Source organism: Symphalangus syndactylus, chromosome 18 (assembly GCF_028878055.3).
Source record: "Symphalangus syndactylus isolate Jambi chromosome 18, NHGRI_mSymSyn1-v2.1_pri, whole genome shotgun sequence".
Classification (NCBI taxonomy): domain Eukaryota; kingdom Metazoa; phylum Chordata; class Mammalia; order Primates; family Hylobatidae; genus Symphalangus; species Symphalangus syndactylus.
In genome coordinates this window covers 31098711-31121873 of record NC_072440.2, presented here as the reverse complement: position 1 = coordinate 31121873, position 23163 = coordinate 31098711, and the positions used below count along the sequence as shown (strand labels likewise).

The window sequence follows — 23163 nt, the reverse complement described above, 5'->3', positions numbered from 1 at the left end:
CATTTTAACTTCATTACCTCTTTAAAGACCTTATCTCCAAATACACATTCCGAAGCATTGGGATTTAGGACTTCAAAACCTTGAATTGTCGGGTGGTGGGTGGAAGTGCACAATTTTTCCCATAAAAATGCCCAATAAATATTTGTTGAATGAATGAATGCCCAACATGTCCTCATTGCCTAATCCAGCATTACTGCTTAGTGCAGTCTGACATTTATTAAGCAACTATTATGTTACTATCTTAGGAGGTTGTGACAGGAAGATGAGTAAGCTACGGCTCCTGCCTGAAGGAACTTACATTTTAATGGAAAAAAAAACACTGCACACAATTTCAATAAATGGGAAATTAATTTAAAAGTATGCACAGGGAATATGTAGGACAGAAGGAAGCCATCTAGTCAAGCTGGGGGTTCAAGGAAGGCTTCCTTGAGGAGGTAATTCCTTAAGTGGGTTTTAAAAGATGAATGAAGCCCACTTGATCATGGTGGAAAAGCTTTTTGATGTGCTGCTGGATTCAGTTTGCCAGTATTTTATTGAGGATTTTTGCATGGATGTTCATCAGGGATATTGGTGTAAAGTTCTCTTTTTTTGTTGTATCTGTGCCAGGCTTTGCTATCAGGATGATGCTGGCCTCATAAAATGAGTTAGGGAGGATTCCCTCTTTTTCTATTGATTGGAATAGTTTCAGAAGGAATGGTACCAGCTCTTCCTTGTACCTCTGGTAGAATTCGGCTGTAAATCCGTCTGGTCCTGAACTTTTTTGGTTGGTAAGCTGTTAATTATTGCCTCAATTTCAGAGCCTGTCATTGGTGTTTCAGAGATTCAACTTCTTCCTGGTTTAGCCTTGGGAGGGTGTATGTGTCAAGGAATTTATCCATTTCTTCTAGATTTTCTAGTTTGTTTGTATAGAGGTACTTATAGTATTCTCTGATGGTAGTTTCTATTTCTGTGGGATCGGTGGTGATATCCCCTTTATCATTGTTTATTGCATCTATTTGATTCTTCTCTCTTTTCTTCTTTATTAGTCTTGCTAGCAGTCTATCAATTTTGTTGATCTTTTCAAAAAAACCAGCTCCTGGATTCATTGATCTTTTTGAAGGGTTTTTTGTATCTCTATCTCCTTCAGTTTTGCTCTGATCTTAGTTATTTCTTGCCTTCTGCTAGCTTTTGAACGTGTTTGCTCTTGCTTCTCTAGTTCTTTTAATTGTGATGTTAGGGTGTCAATTTTAGATCTGTCCTGCTTTCTCTTGTGGGCATTCAGTGCTATAAATTTCCTACTACACACTGCTTTAAATATGTCCCAGAGATTCTGGTATGTTGTGTCTTTGTTCTCATTGGTTTCAAAGAACATCTTTATTCCTGCCTTCCCTTCGTTATGTACCCAGTAGTCATTCAGGAGCAGGTTGTTCAATTTCCATGCAGTTGAGTGGTTTTGAGTGAGTTTCTTAATCTTGAATTCTAGTTTGATTGCACTATGGTCTGAGAGACAGTTTGTTATAATTTCTGTTCTTTTACATTTGCTGAGGAGTGCTTTACTTCCAACTTTGTGGTCAATTTTGGATTAGGTGCAGTGTGGTGCTGAGAAGAATGTACATTCTGTGGATTTGGGGTGGAGACTTATGTAGATGTCCATTAGGTTCGCTTGGTGCAGAGCTCAGTTCAATTCCTGGATATCCTTGTTAACTTTCTGTCTCATTGATCTGTCTAATGTTGACAGTGGGGTGTTAAAGTCTCCCATTATTATTGTGTGGGAGTCTAAGTCTCTTTGTAGGTCTCTAAGGACTTGCTTTATGAATCTGGGTGCTCCTGTATTGGGTGCATATATATTTAGGACAGTTAGCTCTTCTTGTTGAGTTGATCCCTTTACCATTATGTAATGGCCTTCTTTGTCTCTTTTGATCTTTGTTGGTTTAAAGTCTGTTTTATCAGAGACTAGGATTGCAACCCCTGCCTTTTTTTGTTTTCCGTTTGCACAGAACCAAAGACAAAAACCACATGATTATCTCAATAGATGCAGAAAAGGCCTCAGAGAAAATTCTACAGCCCTTCATCCTAAAAACTCTCAATAAATTAGGTATTGATGGGACGTTTCTCGAAACAATAAGAGCTATTTATGACAAACCTACAGCCAATATCATACTGAATGGGCAAAAACTAGAAGCATTCCTTTTGAAAACTGGCACAAGACAAGGATGCCCTCTCTCACTACTCCTATTCAACATAGTGTTGGAAGTTCTGGCCAGGGCAATCAGGCAAGAGAAAGAAATAAAGGGTATTCAACTAGGAAAAGAGGAAGTCAAATTGTCCCTGTTTGCAGATGACATGATTATATATCTAGAAAACCCCATCATCTCAGCCCAAAATCTCCTTAAGCTGATAAGCAACTTCAGAAAAGTCTCAGTATACAAAATCAATGTGCAAAAATCACAAGCATTCTTATACACCAGTAACAGACGGAGAGCCAAATCATGAGTGAACTCCCATTCACAATTGCTTCAAAGAGAATAAAATACCTAGGAATCCAACTTACAAGGGATAGGAAGGACCTTTTCAAGGAGAACTACAAACCACTGCTGAACGAAATAAAAGAGGACACAAATGGAAGAACATTCCATGCTCATGGATAGGAAGAATCAATATTGTGAAAATGGCCATACTGTCCAAGGTAATTTATAGATTCAATGCCATCCCCATCAAGCTGCCAATGAATTTCTTCACAGAATTGGAAAAAACTACTTTAAAGTTCATATGGAACCAAAAAAGAGCCCGCATTGCCAAGTCAATCCTAAGCCAAAAGAACAAAGCTGGAGGCATCACGCTACCTGACTTCAGACTATACTACAAGGCTACAGTAACCAAAACAGCATGGTACTGCTACCAAAACAGAGATATAGACCAATGGAATGGAACAGAGCCCTCAGAAATAATATCACACATCTACAACTATCTGATCTTTGACAAGCCTGACAAAAACAAGCAATGGGGAAAGGATTCCCTATTTAATAAATGGTGCTGGGAAAACTGGCTAGCTATATGTAGAAAGCTGAAACTGGATCCCTTCCTTATACCTTATACAAAAATTAATTCAAGATGGATTAAAGACTTACATGTTAGACCTAAAACCATAAAAACCCTAGAAGAAAACCTAGGCAATACCATTCAGGACATAGGCATGGGAAAGGACTTCATGTCTAAAACACCAAAAGCAATGGCAACAAAAGCCAAAATTGACAAATGGATCTAATTAAACTAAAGAGCTTCTGCACAGCAAAAGAAACTACCATCAGAGTGAACAGGCAACCTACAGAATGGGAGAAAATTTTTGCAATCTACTCATCTGACAAAGGGCTAACATCCAGAATCTGCAAAGAACTCCAACAAATTTACAAGAAAAAGACAAACAACCCTATCAAAAAGTGGGCAAAGGATATGAACAGACACTTCTCAAAAGAAGACATTTATGCAGCCAAAAAACACATGAAAAAAATGCTCATCATCACTGGCCATCAGAGAAATGTAAATCAAAACCACAATGAGATATCATCTCACACCAGTTAGAATGGTGATCATTAAAAAGTCAGGAAACAACAGGTGCTGGAGAGGATGTGGAGAAATAGGAACACTTTTACACTGTTGGTGGGACTGTAAACTAGTTCAACCATTGTGGAAGACAGTGTGGCAATTCCTCAGGGATCTAGAACTAGAAATACCATTTGACCCAGCCATCCCATTACTGGGTATATACTCAAAGGAATATAAATCATGCTGCTATAAAGACACATGCACACGTATGTTTATTGCAGCACTATTCACAATAGCAAAGACTTGGAACCAACCCAAATGTCCACCAATGATAGACTGGATTAAGAAAATATGGCACACAAAAAAAAGAAACAAAGAAAATGTGGCACATATACACCATGGAATATAATGCAGCCATAAAAAATGATGATTTCATGTCCTTTGTAGGGACATAGATGAAGCTGGAAACCATCATTCTCAGCAAACTATCGCAAGGACTGAAAATCAAACACCGCATTTTCTCACTCACAGGTGGGAATTGAACAATGAGAACACTTGGACACAGGAAGGGGAACATCACACACTGGGGCCTGTTGTGGGGTGGGGGTGGAGGGAGGGATAGCATTTGGAGATATACCTAATGTAAATGATGAGTTAATGGGTGCAGCACACCAACATGGCACATGTATAGCTATGTAACAAACCTGCATGTTGTGCATATGTACCCTAGAACTTAAAGTATAATAAAAAATAAATAAATAAATAAAAGATGAATGAGAATTTCACAGGAAAGAAGAGCATGAGGCTATTGATTTTAGTATTAGGTGATCACACTGTCTGCAGAGTGGTAGATGGATTTAAGGCAGGGGCAGTATTAGAGGCTTGGAAGAAAATAGGCATAATTAACAACAGTTCAGGTGAGAGATGAAGGGATTTGGCCAATGGTGGTGGTGCAAAGAAGTCAGTAGGTATGAGAAACATTTACAGGATAAAATCTGCAGGCCTTATTGGTAATTGAATATGGGAGGGGTAGAGAAGCAGAGGCATAAGGATAGAATAGCTCAAAGAAGTATTGAAGAATTTGTGGCCATAGTTAAAAACCACCGCAATCTGCAGCACATGGGAACGTGTGAGAAATGCAAATTCATAGCGTCCACCTAGACCCACCAAACCAGAATCTCTAGGGGTAAGGCCCAGCAATCTGTTTTTAATAAGCTCTCCAGGTGATTCTGACACTGCTCAGAGGACCTGCTCTCATAATGAGAAACTTCTTCTATGTGTTCAGGAAAAAAAATTTTCTTACTGTTGCTTCTAATAACTCTCATTGAATTATTCATGCCCCAGTTCTTGCTGAATATCTCCAAACCAATTAGTTGAGGGAAAGGAGACATTATAGGGGTGGTTAGGGTATGCGTGCATGTGTGCATGTGTGTGTGTGTGTGTGTGCTAGGAAAAGAAGTGGAGAGAATGCCCAAACACAAATGATCTCTATGCATCAAAAGATTTTCCAAAATCTGGTTTTCATAATTTATTACTTAAATTTAATGTGTGGCCAAGCTTTTCTAGTAAGGTTTTTCTAGTAAGGTTGCAATTAAAAGAAAATGTAAGCAGATCACAGAAAACGTTATACTTTGGGGGCAGGCTTTGGAAAGCACAAATTTATTTACTTATTTATTTGTTTATTTATTGTCACTCACTGTACTACCCAGGCCTACTAAAAAGAGGATCCATTAAAATAACTAGCTGGTCAATATCCCCATCGACGTTTTAGCATAACCCCATGGTAGAATCAATAATGGCAACCCTAATACAATGACCTTTGAAGTCCAAACTCTTCTGCCTCACAGGTTATTTCCAATCAACTTAATACAAAAGGTTCAGGTGCAAAACCAAATGGTTCAATTCCTGGAAAATCATTAGTAGTTAAGTAATTAAACAATCACTCACTTATTAACTTTTCTAGGTACCTTGGTCACGCTTGACAATGCCAAGATTGCCTGATAATTATATAAATTATTCCTATTCCCTGTTTAGTAGTTACCCAAAAAATATATTTTCATAAAGAATATATAATAGACTGGGACATAACCTTCAAAGTGGGGTTGGGGGAGTAGAAAAAAGGTGACGAATTCTCCTAAAGAACAATTGCTAATTCAGAAAACATGTTGGGAACCAGCGGTGTGAAGTGGTAGAAACAACGATTTGTTTCCTGTATTGTTTGAAATTTTAATAATAAGCATGAGCATTTCATAATTAGCATAACAAAGGTACTGTCATTTAAAATTAAAATACAAGGGAAGGAAAAAACCTGGATGAAGGAAAAAGCACAGGGATCCAAGTCAGAATGTTCTGGTTCAATTTCTGGTTCTACAGCTTATTAGCTGTGTGACCTTGTGGCAGAGGTGTTTGAACCAGAGCAACTCCATCTTGAATAGAAGCTGGGCAAAATAAGGTTGCGACCTACTGGGCTGTATTCCCTGGAGGTTAGGCATTCTAAGTCACAGGATGAGATAGGAGGTAGTTACAAGATACAGGTCATAAAGACCTTGCTGATAAAACAGTTTGCAGAAAAGAAGCCAGCCAAAACCCACCAAAATCAAGATGGCGATGAGAGTGACCTCTGGTCATCTTCAAGCCTCATGATATGTTAACTTTAATGCATTAGCATGCTAAAAGACACTCCCACCAGTGCCATGACAGTTTACAGATGGCAATGGCAACATTCGGAAGTTACCCTATATGGTCTAAAAAGGGGAGGAACCCTCAGCTCCGAGAATTGTCCACCCTTTTCCCGGAAAACTCATGAATAATCCACCCCTTGTTTAGCATGTAACCAAGAAATAACCACAGAAATGGGCAACCAGCAAGTCTTGGGGCTGCTCTGGCTGTGGAGTAGCCATTCTTTATTACTTTACTTTCCTAATAAACTTGCTTTCACTTTACTTTATGCCCCAAATTCTTTCTTGCATGAGACCCAAGAACCCTCTCTTGAGGGTCTGATTCGAGACCACTTTCTGGTAATGCTTGGACATGCTGCTTAGTTGCTCTGGACTTCAGTGTTCTTATCTTTAAAAGAGATATGTGTACCTCCAATGGTGGGTATAATATTAAAGGAGCTATTAATAATATATGTAAAGCACTCAGCACAAGCCTGTCAAGGTGTATATTCAACAATAGTAGCTTTTTGCTGCTGTTAGTAGCTTTTGGCTCAGCTCAGATCAGAATTTAAATCCCAGTTCTCCTGTGTCCTAACTATATGTACTTGGTCCAATCATTTCACCTCTATAAGCCTTGTTTGTTGGTTGGTTTTAGAGATATGTAAAATGGGACAAGATTATCTATCATTCAAGGCTTCAGAGAACACAGAGCAGACATTTAAGAAATGATGGCTATTCTATGTTAGCTCTTTAGAATGGATTTTTAACTTTCACATCAATCTGCCTTTGCCTGCTACTTGGGCTCAGTTCAGTCCTCAGTACTGTCCTGTCCACACTGGCACTGGCAGGGAACTCTCTTCTTAAAGAAGAGATGGTTTTATTCATTTTGTGTTTGTGGGAAGGCTCTCTTACATATGCCTGCCCTCAGATTGTCCCAGAACCAGAGTATGGAGACCCCACAAACCATGGCGAAAAAGACAAAATCATGCCTTTGAATAAGCGAACAAAGATGATCTCAGACATATACTGTAGATGTTTTCCCATTTTTTACCAACATAGTCCCTGTCTTATTAGAATGTATTCTTAGCCATCCGGCTTCCATCGAAGCCTAAAATTCAGTGAGGCCCAATAAGACAGTATTATAATGAAAGAAAAAATATTTTACCCCAAAATATAATTCTTGGACATATTTTGAGACGGCTGTTCAGAGAGCCAGCAAACAGAATTAGCCCTGCGAAGCTGTCTTTTTGGGGGAGATTTGCATCTGTAGAGAAAATCTGCATTGAGGAAGCCAGGCTTTCTCTGAGAGCCCTCTCTCATCCAGATCTAGGAAAGATGAGCTGAGAGTCTGACATCTTTCAAGATCTGAAAGAAACATTCACCATCTATCGTCTCTGAGAGCTGCTACCTTGAAGTTTCATCTACATAACAAGACCACCTTTGCTAGCAAGGATTCCTCTTCCCTTCCCGTCCCATACGTGTTTTGCCACTCACCAAACCCCCATTCTTTCTGGAACTTCAAGGTGGTATAAAAGCATCAACCATCTGGCCATTTTTTAAGTTCTATTTTGTATGACTCCCACACACATTAAGAGCTTTGCATACCCTTTCTTGTATTAATCTGTCTTTTGTCAGTTGATTTTTAGCAAACCTTCAGACAGCAAGGGGGAAGTTTTCCATTTGCCCCTACGATAAGAACTGGATGAAGAAGATGACATAAAAATACAAAACCATAAAAAAAAAAGTGATTAGATGTGACTACATTAATTTTGTTTGTTTATTTTAACATCTCTATGGCAAAAAGACAACATAAAAATAAAACGTCAAATGATACATGAAAAAAATTGCAACATGTATTGTAGTCTAAGCATTAATGCTCTTAATACCATATACAAAGAGCATTTGCAAATCATTAATACGAAAAGGACCAGTATCTCATTAGAAAAAAAATAGGCAAAGGATAGAAAGAGGACATTCACAAAAGAAGACATACAAAGGATGAATAAACAAAGGAAAAATGGTCAACCTAACTAGCAAACAAATAAAATTCTCATCAGATGGTCAAAGGTTTTATAAACGGAGGATTTCTGGTGTTTGAGAGGACATGGAAAATGGTATTTTGTGTACTGTTGATAGAAACTTTCAGAAGGGCAGCATCTATTTGGCAACATGTACCAAAAACTTAATGTGCATATCATTTGATCTTATAATTCCATTTTTAGGAATTCATCCTAAGATAAATGTATATAAAAGGATATTTGCAACAGAATTGTTTGTAATAGAAAAAAGTAAAACACGCTAAAAATCTAGCAATATGTCATTGATTAAAAAAATAATGAATCAATGCCTTAACCATACAGCAGAAAACATACTTTCATTAATTATATATATCATAGAATTATACCTATTGGGAATAGATAGCTATCCAGGCAGAGAAACTAGCTTGTGCAAAGGCCCTATAATGGGAAGGGCTCCAAATCCACACTGGTTTTTGCAATCAGTTTTACTTTTGCGGGAGTCTGCCCTAAGTTAAGCCTGAAGGTGAAACTTCACTAATCAGGGCCCCTCTCGTCTGTGTTCACTGCTATTTGCCAAGTGCTTTGCACAGCCCTGGCACAATACACCTGTTAAACTACCCTGCATGCCATTTCTATAGAAGTGTTTCTCTGTGGGTATATGGAAGGATGCTCACCAAATGTTAACAGTGGTGACCTCTAAGTTGAAGGGCTTGGGGGATGCTTTCTTCTATTTTTATGTGCTGCTTGAAATGTTAATGATAACCAAGAGTTGGCTTCATAATTAGAAATAATTGTGTTACTGTTCTTTTAAAAATTTATGAAGAAGAAAAAGATCTGGATGTAACAGAAAGTACCTACTAGCCATTGAATTCAGATATTTTTGGTTTATTTCTTGAATGTAGCCTCTTACTCTTCTATCAAAGCCTACAAACAAGGCAGCCACACCTCACTGTCAGTGGCTGAAAAGCCACCTGACACTGACACAGTCTGGGGACAGTCAACAGTATTTGGGCCACATTCAGAGAGAAGCCACCCCCAGCCCCAGACCTGCCATGCTGGCTGCCCCTCCATGGAAAAGAATGTTCTTCCCCTCCTTCCACCACCTGGCAGCAACACACCACTTATCCTTTTACTCCCAACTCAACTTCACCTCCTCCGGAAGCTTCCTCAATCCTGGCGCTTTTCCTCTATGTCCCTGCAAGGCTCTCTTCATTCCTCTTGCATCACCATCTCTCTTGGGTTCTAAGTCATCCATTTACTTACCTGTCTCATTCATTCTCATGAGCTCCTTGAAAGCAGGAAGGCAGTTTTACTCTATAGTTAATAGTTTTATGCTATTTGCAGGCCCAGCCTATCACCCAATACATAGCAGCTCAATAAGTACTTGTGAATGAACAAGCAGACGGTAGCAACTTTATCCTGGGCTTTGGATACAGCTATTACTATGCTCTAAGAAACTTTCCCACACCTCAAGTTCTTTTGTAGCTGGCTTGGCCTAGCCCCCCAGCTGCAACAGGCACTCTGCAGATATCAGTTCACATGACTACCTTCCTGGTCTGAGGGATGGAGGTGGTTTACCTCCCAAACATCAGAGTGGTCAAAGGATGCCACCCTTATATGTCCTCTGACTGCCACAAACTCTGTTCAAATAAAAACAAGATGGGAGACCAGTTTAAAGTAAGATCAAAGCTTCTGAGGCTTGTCATGTGTCCAGACACCAAAGCATTCTGAAGGAAAAGGCAGTATTTCTCCAATCCACGTTTTACCAGTGGATAGAAAGCACACACTGATCCTGATGCTTGCCACCCTGCAAGCAGAACTTTCTCATACATGAAAGGGCTCTGGGCAACCCAGCAGTTACATTTTCTTACTGTGAACCTGTCTACCCACGAGCTTCCAGGTGGGTTTATGCCAAGCAAGCCCTGGGCAGCCCAAGTTATAGAAATGTTACTGGAACAAAGAAGAAGAACAAAAATTGTGAAGTTATGTGTGTTGACAGACTGGCAATGTTTTTACCTGATTCAGTGAGTTTTTCTCTGAGGTTTAGCAGGAATTGCAAATGCTAAGCTGTTCCACCTGAGCTGAGCTTTTAAAATGCTGCTGCTTTGGAATCAGAATGGTAGGAAATAATAATGTTTCCATTAACAACAAGAAACAGTGTTAGAACAGTATCTTTCTAGTACTTCAAAAGCTGGACAGGGTCCCGGGGTGAGACTCTTGGGAAGCACATGGGCAACATTAGCTTCCAGGTCATTCTCACCCTGCCCTCTTCATGCCTAACAGTGACTTCCTTCTAGGAATATATTTCATGGAAAAATCCAAAATACAGGGGGGATCTTCCACTGTTTATATTAGGAAGAAAGGAAGGGAGGGAGGAAGGAAAAAAGAAAAGAGGGAGAGAGGGAAGGAAGAAAGGAGGGAAGGAAGGAAGGACAGGAGGGAAGGAAGGGGAGAAGGAAGGAAAAGAAAGGATTAGTCTAAAAACCTACCATTTACAGATATTTAAGAAATTAACATAATTCTAGTGACTAGTTTATTGTGACTCCATTAAAATTATTTTGAAGAGTATGCAACAACATGGAAAATGCTTACTATATGACTTTAAGAGAAAATACAGAATATGAATACATTATAATCACATAATTTTGGGAAAGACAGAAAAGTATAAAGAGAAAAGTAAACAAAAATTAGCAATTCAATCACCCAGGGAACTATTATTAACAGAATGTTTTCATCCAGTCATTTTTTAGTTTATATAGGTACATATATACACAAACATGTATTTTAATAAAATAAAATTGAGATCTCATGATGTATACTTACCTTTATATCCTACCTTTTTTACACATTTTATTTATAAGCTTTATATATTCTTTAAAAACACGATTGTCAATACTTGCATAGAAGTCTATCATATGAACATCCCACAATATATTATGTTGAACCATATAAAAATGCTGCTTTGTAGGTCAACATTTTATATGATTCAATAATTTTATATTAGTAGTTTTAAATGATTTCACTCAGTATTTACCTAATTCTCATTTGGAGCACTTGGGTTATATTAATTACAATGCAATCGTTATAAATAAACATTTAGAGCCTTTTCACTTATTTCTACAAGGAGAATTTGTAGATAAGCATATATTTAAGATCCCTCAAATGTTTTTTCATTTTGCCCTTCAGAAAACTTGTACCTATCTACATTCCCATAGTAGTCCTTCTCATATTGTTTTTACTGCACTCCAAATGCAAGAAACTGCTTATATTTTCTATTTAACACATGATGCTCTAGAAAAAAATGTCATTTTTTTCATTCTTGCCATTTAAGATAACAGTTTCCCCAGAATAGGGCCTGTTCTGGGGTAGGGGTTTGCAGAAGGGGAGGGATAGCATTAGGACAAATACCTAATGCAAGCAAGGCTTAAAACCTAGATGATGGGTTGATGGATGCAGCAAGTCACCATGGCACACGTATACCTATGTAACAAACTTGCATGTTCTGCACATGTATCCCAGAACTTAAAGTATAATAATAATGAAAAAAAAGTTTTCCCGGAATAGTTGTGAATAATTTATCTTATCAAAGCTTGTCGATGTCAAGAGAAAGGACTTTCTGTTGAAGCCTTCTATCTGGACAGAACAAAATTGGAAATCAGTTCTGAAGTCTAGGGTAAAAAACAAAGAGGGTATGTTCTGGGGCAAAGTAAATACAGCAACGGGAAAAAACACAGGGAATTTGAAATTCCAGAGTTAAGTTTAGAATTTTCAAGATTAGACTCTAGTGAGGTTATGGAAGCCCACTAGTTCAGATTGGAACAGAATGAAGCATAAAAGGATGAGCACCAATAAAAGAGAGCTCTTGGATGTCTTTGGTGTTTGGTGATGTCTCCATCTCTGCCAGCGTAACACCGGCATCCCGATCAGCACTCGCTCCTCTACAGTGACCTGTCACCTAGCTGTCACAAACTCACATGGTGGCATGGTGTTGGTTGATGGGTAAAGTCTGAGGGAATAGAAATTAGAAAAAGACGGAAGGGAGATAATTTAGAGGGTGCCCTCTTAGGGTGATTTCTACTAGCTCTTTTTAATGCAAATCACCACTGGTTCAGATAAATATCCTCACAAGGGTAGTAAGTAAATCCTTGGCCATTCTGACCATCTTCTCCACCAAAGAGAAAGGAGAATATTGGAAGGGTTACAGAGGTTTCCAGGGCCCACTACAGCCAGGGGCCTGCCTGGGACTTCTGTAAAGAGAGCTAAAAGGATGACTTTGTTCTCTGGAAAACAATCTAAAGAAAAGGCAGAAACTTCTAGCCAAAGTGACCCCAGGCCAACTAAAACATGAAACTGAATAAAAAGATGAAGCCCTTTCAAGGGAAGGTGCCATAATGAGCAGTTGCAAAAGCTTCTTTGAGCCATGGCAAGTCCCTGGTTCCCAACAAAACTCCAGATCCCCCAAGTTTGCTTGGCTGGGGACTCCTCTAGGAACAGAACACAGAGCTCTCCTAGAGTCTTTGAAGGACATTTTCACAGATTGCTATATACCCACCAGCACCAAGTACACCATCAGCAGAGATGCTCAAACCAGGAAACCAGCTTGGTCTAGTTCGTGAATGCATCCACTTCTAATTTTCCTTCTCCCAGATCACTGGCTCCAAAGACATTCAAGCTGCAATACCTTAGTTTCACAGATCACCAGCAACTAAGTTTCACACTTGCCAAAGATTAACAAATTGCATTTGAGCTGTGGGTCCAGGTCTGGACCTGACCCTCATCTCTGTGCAGTTTCCCTTCCTTTCAGTTTCTCAGATGCCTGTCCTATGGGGCAACGAGCCATAAAAAAAGATAGGAGACAGAAAGTGGGCCCTGAAATTTCCACATTTCAGTCAAGATCAAGAAACTCAGCTTTCAATCCGCTTAAAAATGTTCCTCCTCCTACGTCTGATTCAGAAGGCATGCATGCAGAACTAACCCCACACAGAACTTCTTAATTATATATAATAACTTTTCCTCTCATAGCTTCTCTTCATATAGAAGTTTACACCAGTGGCTCTAATATTCTTTCCATAAATACTTATTTGGGACATATCTCCGTACATAACCATTTCCCACTGCCAACATTGGATATCGTGTACATTAATATTACTTTCCCTCTTCTCAGTCTATGACCAGTATTTGAGAACTTTATCTAAAATATGCTTTGGGGGTTTAGGGTTTCTGGAAGACCCACTTAAAGCCTTAGAGAACATCTCTGGGGCTAGTACCTATTTTCGGGAGCCTTGGACAAATTTTTTGTCTCCTATTCTTAAATGTTACATCACAGAATTAAGATGAGGCCCCTCCTAAATTGTTAGTGAATTTGAAGTAGAACTATATCTGAAGGGGTTTTTAAAAATATATTTTATGTTTTTGTCTAGCCTGTTTACATAGTGGTGATATTTACAAGTGAAACTCATTGTGGAGCTTAATTGAGTTTGTATTTTTTCCAAATATATTCTTAGCCCCAAATTATTTAACTCCCATGGGAAATGGTCAGATCACACTTTTTCCATTTCAGAAGAGAAGAAACGGATTATATTTTAAACCACTTTTTCACTTCTAGTATAATCAAGAAACTTTCTACCAGACTCTAGCATCCAACAGATAACAACTACAAAGCATGGACAAATTATACAAACAAAAATCAAATATCCAAAGGGACTAGGGAGTAAACTCAAGCAGGAAAATTCTGAAAGGAAGCCGAGATTTGATAGAAGGGATTGGTGCAGGTAAGTTAAGAGTATTTATGTCTTCTGCTGAAAGGCAGGTCAAAGTCAGTGCCACACAGAGTAACTAAAACTCTAATAGAAAAACCAAGTCTTTCTAGACTAAAGAACCAAAGGTCAGAATTTGGGGCAACCATAGCTACTGGAAAATGGCAGGAAAATCCCCAAAAAAGTGAGCTAGTGAGAAGGAGCCCCAAATTTTCTACATATATTTTCCTAAGTATCTGGATCACCCCTGAATCACATATGAATTTGGTAGACTCAAAGCACCTCAGCAAAGAAGAAAGAAACAACAAGAAAAGCTAAACTGGCCAGGTGCAGTGGCTCACACCTGTTATCTCAGCACTTTGGGAGGCTGAGGCAGGAGGATCACTTGAGCTCAGGAGTTTGAGATCAGTCTGAGCAGTATCGTGAGACCCTGTCTCTATTTTAACAACAACAAAAGAGACAGAGTATGCTATGCAGTTTGAGCTACAAAGGTAATTGCCTGTTGAAATAAAACATCAATAGTCTTCAGAGGGAAGTAATACAAATCAGAATACCTACAACCAATCATTCACAATATCCAGAGTATAATATGAAATTTATTACCATATGAAGAAACTATCCCCAGTAAAATAAGAAACATACTCTTACAATGAATTCAAACATAATAAATCTCTATTGAGAAACAGAAACTATAAAAAAAGAACTAAATTGAAATTTTACCACTGAAAATCAACATACCCGAAAGTTAAAATTCACTCAGTGTGCTTTATAGTAGAATGGAAAATACAGAAGAGTCAGTAAGCTTGAAGACAGGTAAATAGAAATGATCAATCTGAAAGAGGGAAAAAGATTGAGGAAAATCGAAGAGATCCTCTTGAGCTAATGGATCTATGGAGCAATAACTAAAGATGTAACACATGTGTCACAGGAGTGTCAGGAGGAGAGAGGAGAGGAGAGTTGAGAGTGAGCATTAAAAAATATTTAAAGGTATAATGGCTAAAGGTTTCCGGATTTGGTGAGAGACTTAAATTTACAGATCCAAGAAGCTTAATGAACTCCAAACAGGAAAACTGTATGTAGTTTCATCATAGTTAAACTACTCAAAAACAAAGATAAGGAAAAAAATCTTGAAAGCAGTCAGATAAAAACCACACATTACACACAGGAGAACAATGGTTTAAAAATACTGACTTCTCATTTAAAATTTTGGAAGGCAGAAGACAGTGGAACAATATCTTTTAAAGAACTGGAAACAGAACAAATAGAAATCTGTTACACCTGAATTCAATAGGCAGTGAAAAGATCTTTCAAGAATGAGGCAAAATAAAGACCATTTTCATATAAAATAAAACTAAAAGAATTTATGATTAGTCATCTGCACTATAAGAAAAGCTGAAGGAAATTCTGCAGGCTAGAAGGAAACAATATCAAATGGAAACACAAATTTATAGAAAAGAATGTAAAACATCAAGAATGGTAAATATCGTGGTAAACATAAAAGACCTTTTCATCTTTATTTCTTTTAAATTCATAAGGCTATTTACAAAAAAGCATAACATTGTCTCATGGAATTCATAATGTATGTTAGCATACTACATGTAATAACTATAGCACAAAGGACAGAGGTAGGATGGACTCATACAGCTGAAACCCCTAGAATAACCATTAAAAATAATACACAAAGGTGTACCTGAAAATACAATAGACATTTTGGGGTTTTCTTTTCTTTTTTCCTTTTTTTTTTTTTTTTTTTTTTTTGAGAAACAGGGTCTTGCTCTGTCACCTAGGTTTCAGTGCAGTGGCAATGATCATGGCTCCCTGCAGCCTCAAACTCCTGGGCTCAAGTAATTCTCCTGCCTCAGCCTCATGAGTAGCTGGGACTACAGGCATGTACCACCATGCCAGCCTAATTATTTTATTTTCTGTGGAGGCAGGGTTTTGCTTTATTGCCCAGGCTGGTCTCAACTCCTGGCCTCAAGAATCCTCCTGCCTTGGCCTCCCAAAGTGCTGGGATTACAGGTGTGAGCCACCACACACAGCCTACAATAGACATTTTTAGAAAGCAATCCTAGAGGAGAAAAAAGGAAAAGCAGAAAAATAACAAAAAATAATAATAAAAGAGTAGACCTAAATCCAACCATATTGGTAATTTCATTAACTGTTTATAGACCAAACAGAAATTGTCAGAATAAAAAAAAAGGAAGATCCAGTTACCAGAAATGCACTTTAAATCCCATAAGGAAGCCAAGTCCAAGCTATAAAACAAAAGCAAAACAAAAAGCAGATTTATGAAAAAACCTTGACAAATCTCTACAAAAGTCTATGTTTGAGAAAATAGCCTCTATGAACTTTCCAAACCTTATGCTTCAGAACCAAGTCCACAATTTACTGATTTTAGCCAGACAGCAAGATAATTTTCTACATTCAACTTTATCTCCATTAACATATACAGAATTATTCCACATGTGAGATGTCATCAATTTTATTCCTTTCCTTCCAACTCTGCTTTGAGCAAAACATTCCCAAATTAAATCACAAGGCAAGTGTATATCCCTGTTTTCTAATACACATTCTAAAAAATTCTTGACTCCAGAACAAATTTTTTTATTTGAACATTACATTCTTAGTTGCATTTTGAGAGGGGGTAGGAAAGGTGGGCTCTGATTGAGTTTTGAGGAATATTGTTCAGGTATTCTGTAGAACGTCTCTCAATTTGGGTTTGTATGGTGTTTATCTCACAGTTACATTAGAGTTAACGAGTTTTTCTTTTTCCATTCTCCATTCTTTAGAAGCAGGTCACTAACTCTAGCCCACACTCATGGCGGAGGAAATTAATTAAGTTCCATCTCCTGGAGAGGGTAGCATCTACATAAATTATTTGAAATTCTTCTAAAGGGAAAAATGTTTTCATTTCTTTTTTTCCCTATTTTTCAACCATTTATTTATATCAGTATGGACTCATATATATTTATTTTGTCTTTTGAGTTATAGTATAATACCATGTCATTTCTTTTTGATTTAAGTGAAATCATTTTCTGTGCATAGAATTTTTTTTAAGAGACTTTAAGTTTTGGAGCAGTTTTAGGTCCACAGTAAAACTGAGCAGAAGGTACATAGCTTTGCCCATTACCAACATCCCTCACAGTTGGGTAATAGACAAAGCTATGTACCTTCTGATATTGACACATCAGTAATGACATACCATTATATCCAGAGTCCATAATTTACATTAGGCTCTTGGCGTTGTACATTCTATGGTTTGGGACAAATGAATAACGTGTCCACGATTCTACCATCATAATATCATAGAGTACTTTACCATAAAAATTCTCTGTGCTGCACCTATTCAGTCCTCCCTTCCCTCTAGTCCCTGGCACTACTGATCTTTTAACCATCTCCATAGTTTTGTCTTCTTCGGGATGTCACATCCTGAAATCATAAGGTGTGTAGCCTTTTCAGATTGGCTTCTTTCACTTAGTAACACACATTTAAGTTTTTTTGGTCAATTCTCTTAGATTTTCTACACAATCATGTCATCTGAGAACAAACACAGGTTTTCTTTTTCCCCCATCTCCATTTGTACACCTTTTATTTCCTTTCTTGTCTTATATTAGCCAGGACTTTCAGCACAATGTTGAAAAGCAGTGCTGAGAGGGGATGTCTTTGTCTTGTTCCTGATCTTGGTAAGAAAGTTTCAAGTTTCTAACTTGAAGAAACTTGAAGTATGATGTTAGCTGTAGGGTTTTTGTAGACATTTTTAAATCAAGTTGAGGAAGTTCCCATCTATTCTAGTTTACTGAGTTTTTCATTATGAATAGGTGTTGGATTTTGTCAGATGCTTTTTCTGTCCATATTGATATAATCATGTGATTTTTCTTCTTTAGCCTGTTGATGTGATGGATTACATTTATTGATTCTCAAATGTTGAACTAGCCTTGCACACCTGGGATAAATTCTGCTTCATTGTGGTGTATAATTCTTTTTATATGTTGTTGGATACAATTTGCTAATATTTTGTCGAGGATTTTTGATCTATGTTCATGACAGATACTGGTCTGTAGTTTTCTTTTCTTGTCTTTGTTTGGTTTTGGTATTAGAGTAATGCTGGCCTCAAAGAATGAGCTAGAAAATATTCCCTCTCATCTTTTGAAAGAAATTATAGGTAACCGGTATAATTTCTTTCTTAAATATTGGTAGAATTTACCAGTGAACATATCTGGGCCCGGCATTTTCTGTTTTGGAAAGTTATTAATTATTGATTCAACTTCTTTAAGAGATATAGGACTATTCGGAGTGTCTACTTCTTCTTGTGTGGGTTTGGCAGATAAGGTTTTCCAAGGGATTCATTCATTTCATCTAGGTTATTAAATTTGTGGCCATAGAATTGTTCATATTACGCCTTTATAATCTTTTTAATGTTCATGGTATCTGTGGTGATGTCCCTTTTGTATTTCTGATATTAATATTTTGTGTTCTCCTTTTTTGTAATTAGTTTGACTAGAGGCTTAATAATTTTATTAATCTTTTCAAATAGTCAGCTTTTGGTTTTGCTGATTCTATTAATTTCTGCACTAATTTTTTTATTCCTTTTTCTACTTTGGGTTTAATTTGGTCTTCTTTTTCTAGTTTCCTATGGTGAGAGCTTTGATGATGGATTTTAGATCTCTTCTTCTATTATAATAGATGCATTTATGCTATAAATTTCCCTCTAGGCATCACTTTTGCTACATCCCACAAATTTTGATTTTGTTTTCATTTTCATTCTGAAGCTTTTTGATTCACGTAATCTGTAATGTACATTTCCATATCACCCTAAGTAGATCGATTTCACTTTAACTGGTATGTAATATTACATTGTATGGATATTTCATATTTTACTTGTTTAGTATTTTATAAGATACTTGTTGTTTTAATTTTTATTCTCATTCAAACAATGCTCAATGAAATATATGTGTATATTTTTGTATATTGAAGGTTTATATCAATAAGATAAATTCCTAACGTTGGAATTGCTTAGTCAACAGATACATATATTTTCCAACGTGATAAATATTGTCTGATTGTTTTCCAAAAATGTTACACCAGTTAATACTCATGATGAGCTTTCAATAGGTCATTGCCTTTGTAGGAGGAGATCCACTCTCTTTTTGTAATTGCAAAGCATAGTCACCTTGCCTAATTACAGCAGGATGTTATACCTGTATGTTTTGCTATAAACACATTAACCTAGAGATGTGGGACCTAAATGTTAATCTTAGGTGTTGATATGCTCTGATGAGTAAGAAATTGATAAAAGCTAGAGACAAAATAGGAGAAATAACTTGAGGCTTGCTGCAACACAGGAACAGAAAATAAAAATCAAGAGAAAAACAGTTGGAGGGGATAAAGCAAAACATAAAAATAAACAAAAAAAGGGGGAAGGGGAGAGTGAAGACCACAGAGATTGTGGTTAATCAACAACAGGACATGACAAACTGGGGAGCTGACCAATATTCTTGACATAAGATTTTGAGAAAAGTAGAGCTCACAGGGCAGGCTTAAACCTAGGAATCATTCTTCATATTTACCCAAAGAGGCCCATGGCACTAGCGAGTGTTTGTTTTCTCAGGTACTAGTGATTCAAAGAGAGGGAGATAGAAAGGAGAAAATTAACATAAAAAGCCTAACTTATTTTATGCAAGAGATAGCTGAATTCTAAAATTTTTGTTTTGTTTTGTTTTTTTACCCTCTCATGGGCCTAGCCTTAGGATTTCTTTCACCATAAATCCTTTCATAGATGGGATCCCTGTCTGCCATAGCAGATGCTACCTCTGAGAGACTTGAAGTAACCTCTACCTAACACATGAGAGAAAAGACCCTTCTTTTTACTTCTTGGGGAATGTAGTGATTCAGGACTGTAGTGTTTCCTCTTGGAGTCTCTCCCTAGAGGTTTTCCTATTGTTTTTGCTCTAAGCAGAGTCCCCACATCCACACTCCCCCACCCCCTCCATAGCACAATCAATATTAACTCATTCATAACAGAGGAGCAGCCTCTTTTCCAATCACAGTTCTGCTGACTTGTTTCGGATTGGTTTGGGTTGAGTCACTAAGAAACATATTAGATTAACAAGGCACTGGTCTTTTTAATAATAATATAGAATCTCCACACCTCTCAAATAGACCTCAGATTTGGGAGCCATTTATTTTCATTACCCTCTCTTCATGGGAAAAATTGAGGACCCCGTTTATTTACTTAAAACAACAATAAGCTGAATCATTGTTGCTATTTAACATCTTACTTTTTAGAAAATATTCTTTGTGGTGCCTGAAGGCAATGTTGCAAAGGAAACAACCAGTTTAAAAATAGGAAAGACAAATTAAATAATACCAATTTACAAACAAATTTAAAATCAAAACAATCCCCCATACACACTCTTCTTGGTCAGCTCTGCCTCACCCTAAGAGATCAGTAGGTAAACAACATTCTATTACCTCTGTTTGCACCCATAGATCATCAAGTGAGAGGGCGGGTGTTTGGGAGTAGTTGCGGAGAGGGGTGAAACAATATTTTTGCACCAAATAACTTGGTCTCTCCAGTTTGTAGTTAGTTTATAATGAGTTTGTGATCCATGGATCTCACAGGCTGCTTCTTTGTAACTTAAGGAACCATAATGACAATTCCAAAGGCTACATTAATTCCTTTTTAAAATGAAAGAAGGAGGGTCTGCTGAGAGTGGATGCTAAGAACTAAGCTATTTCCATTACCCTATTTTAAGTAAAGCACTAGCTAGAAGGCCCATGTACCAGCTACTACTAACTCCTAACTTCAGAAACTCATTTGCAATGAGATTTCCATACCTCTTTGGGTGGGAAATGTACTATTGTTTCTCTTCTTAGCGAGGCTATCAAGAAACACACTTCAAAAAATTCCCACGAGACACATAATCATTCTTTCAAAATAGCAATTTGGCTGTAGCAGCCTTCTTCCCATTCAGCTAAGCAAGTGTGTGAATGGTAATGGAGACAGCTAATGCCTTTTGGTTTTGCTGTAGGCAGGGGAATCTTACCATAATATGTAATTAGTAAGAACTACCAGAAAAGGACAATTGTTATAGAAGCCACACTGAAAATACTCTAACAAATAGTCTAAGCAACATTCATTGAGCTCCTTCGGGGGTGGGGCAAGGGGGGTAATTTTCTGGTGTTAAGAATGTCATAAGATTGCCAAGGTAGTAAATGAGTGGGACTTTACAAAGGCCTGGTGGGGGGGGGGGGCGCAATCCCACGAGAAAATGGCAGGTACTGTTTTATTTCCATGGTCCTTTTTTACCTGCCAGTTCTTACTTCTCAGTGAACACAACTGATGTCCCCACTTCCCCCAACAACAATAATGACAATAAAATAAATTTTAAAAAGATTCTCGATATGAGTCACGGGCTTACCCACTGTGGACCAGGAAGTTCTCTTCAGGCTCTCACCTGCTAAACTATGGCAGAAGCGATTATGCAAAGTTTTCAAAAACCCACAGCACAGCTCTCCTCCTGCTGGGCTATGAATGGGGAGACAAGGGTCTGGTACCAGTGAGGGCCATCCGGAAGAGGAAGTGGATGAAGGCTCTGCCACTGGCCAAAATCAGGTTGCACCTCTTCTCCCATGCTCCCCATACAAGCCCCTACAATGACATTCTCCTGGAAGCCCATTTTCATTGCTGCCTCCAGGCCTTTGCTCTCCTGTTTGTCTGGGTCTACCTGGGAGCCCTTCTTCTAAACCCATCCTAGTCTGATTTGAACTCATTTTTCAAGGACCTACCGCTTCCCAGTTTATAGGCCATTTTCTCTCATTTCAGCCCACACTGCGCTGCGCTCTCCTTTCTCTGAATTCTTGTAGCACTTATAATCTCTATAATTATAATAACAACAATATTTTAGTTATTTATTTACCAAGTACTCACTACATGTCAGGTCCTATGCTAAGTAGTTTACACAGTCTCTTATTTAATCTTCACAGCTATCCCAACCTATGTTACATTTGAGAAAACTGTGGTTATGTAGTTAGTAAGTGGCAGGATGGGATTTGAACCCAGGTCCATCACCGGTAAAGCCTGTGTCCTTCCCCATGGTCCATATTTCATTTTTTGGGCTACCTCACAATATACTTGCACTGCATCCTTTTTATATATTTTATATTTCATTCTATGTGCTTGTGCCTCATGTTCACAACAGAATTTATGCCTCTAACGAATGGGGTTACTTATTAGATGTGTGTTTACTGCCCATTTTGTCAAGCATGAGATCAAGCATTTAGTAGGTGCCTAATATTTGTGACTGGATATAACATGAATAGACATGCATCTTTCTTCGAAGCTCTCAAAGGTCTTTATAAGAACAATCACACCAAATAGTGGTGCATGGAGGAGGGGAGCAGTGTAGTGGTCGCGTGTGAAAAGGGTCCCTGAATAGCCAATAAACCATCTTACTCCAGTTCACTGTGATCCCCTTAACCCCTCAGTAATAGGCAAGGCCATGTGAAGCCTGGCACAGAGAGAGTATCAGAGAAATCTCAAGAGATGCAGCATCCCTGCAACAAAAGCAGTGTGGCTGTGGCAATCATTGTTCCTGAAGCTTCTCTGAGGATCCAAGATCACTTCAGCCAATCAACTCCAGGATAGAAAGAACTTCAGGGTTTTACTGGGCTTCCTTGCCAAGCTTTAAATAGCTTAGTTACATCATTGAGAACCAGCGCCAAATGAAAGTCTTTCTGATTGACCTGCTATTAGGAGGCCACTGCATTATAAACCTTCAAAGCTTTAGCCATAAAATAATTTCAAATGCAGTGTCAAGAGAAGAGTTCCAATATGTAATAAATAAAACTTAGAAGATGTATAAAAATTAAAGGGTGGGTCAACTGGTTCAAATGGCATACAAATTTAATGTGAGTGTCACAGTCTAATGGAAAAAACAGCATCTCAGGATCCAAGGGGGTTCACATCAATTCCAGCTTTACCCTTCATATAACCTCAGCCATGTTACTTCATCTTACTGTGCCTCAGTCTCCTCAGCTGCATGACGAAGACTGCGAATTCATTGATTCTCAAATTACATGCTAGATATTATCTGAGGTTCACATGATGGCATAAGCTTCCTTTCCCAAACCTCATGCAAATACATACCATATGTTTCTAAAAAGTTCTCTGTATACACACCTCTATTACAAAAGGATATCACTCTGCAA

At 37.9% G+C, this 23163-nt stretch overlaps 1 long non-coding RNA gene across 2 annotated transcripts in view; it reads right to left on the bottom strand.

Moving 5' to 3' along the window:
• The window catches only part of LOC134733516 (uncharacterized), a 211722-nt gene extending 190204 nt beyond the window's left edge, over positions 1–21518 (bottom strand). The window contains exon 1 of one of the 2 annotated variants that reach the window (XR_010117075.1): positions 21411–21518. This is a non-coding gene — a long non-coding RNA (uncharacterized lncRNA). Of the gene's footprint in view, positions 1–21374 lie in introns of both variants that reach the window. The other variant, XR_010117076.1, reaches the window with a different exon arrangement.
• Positions 21519–23163: the final 1645 nt, after the last annotated feature.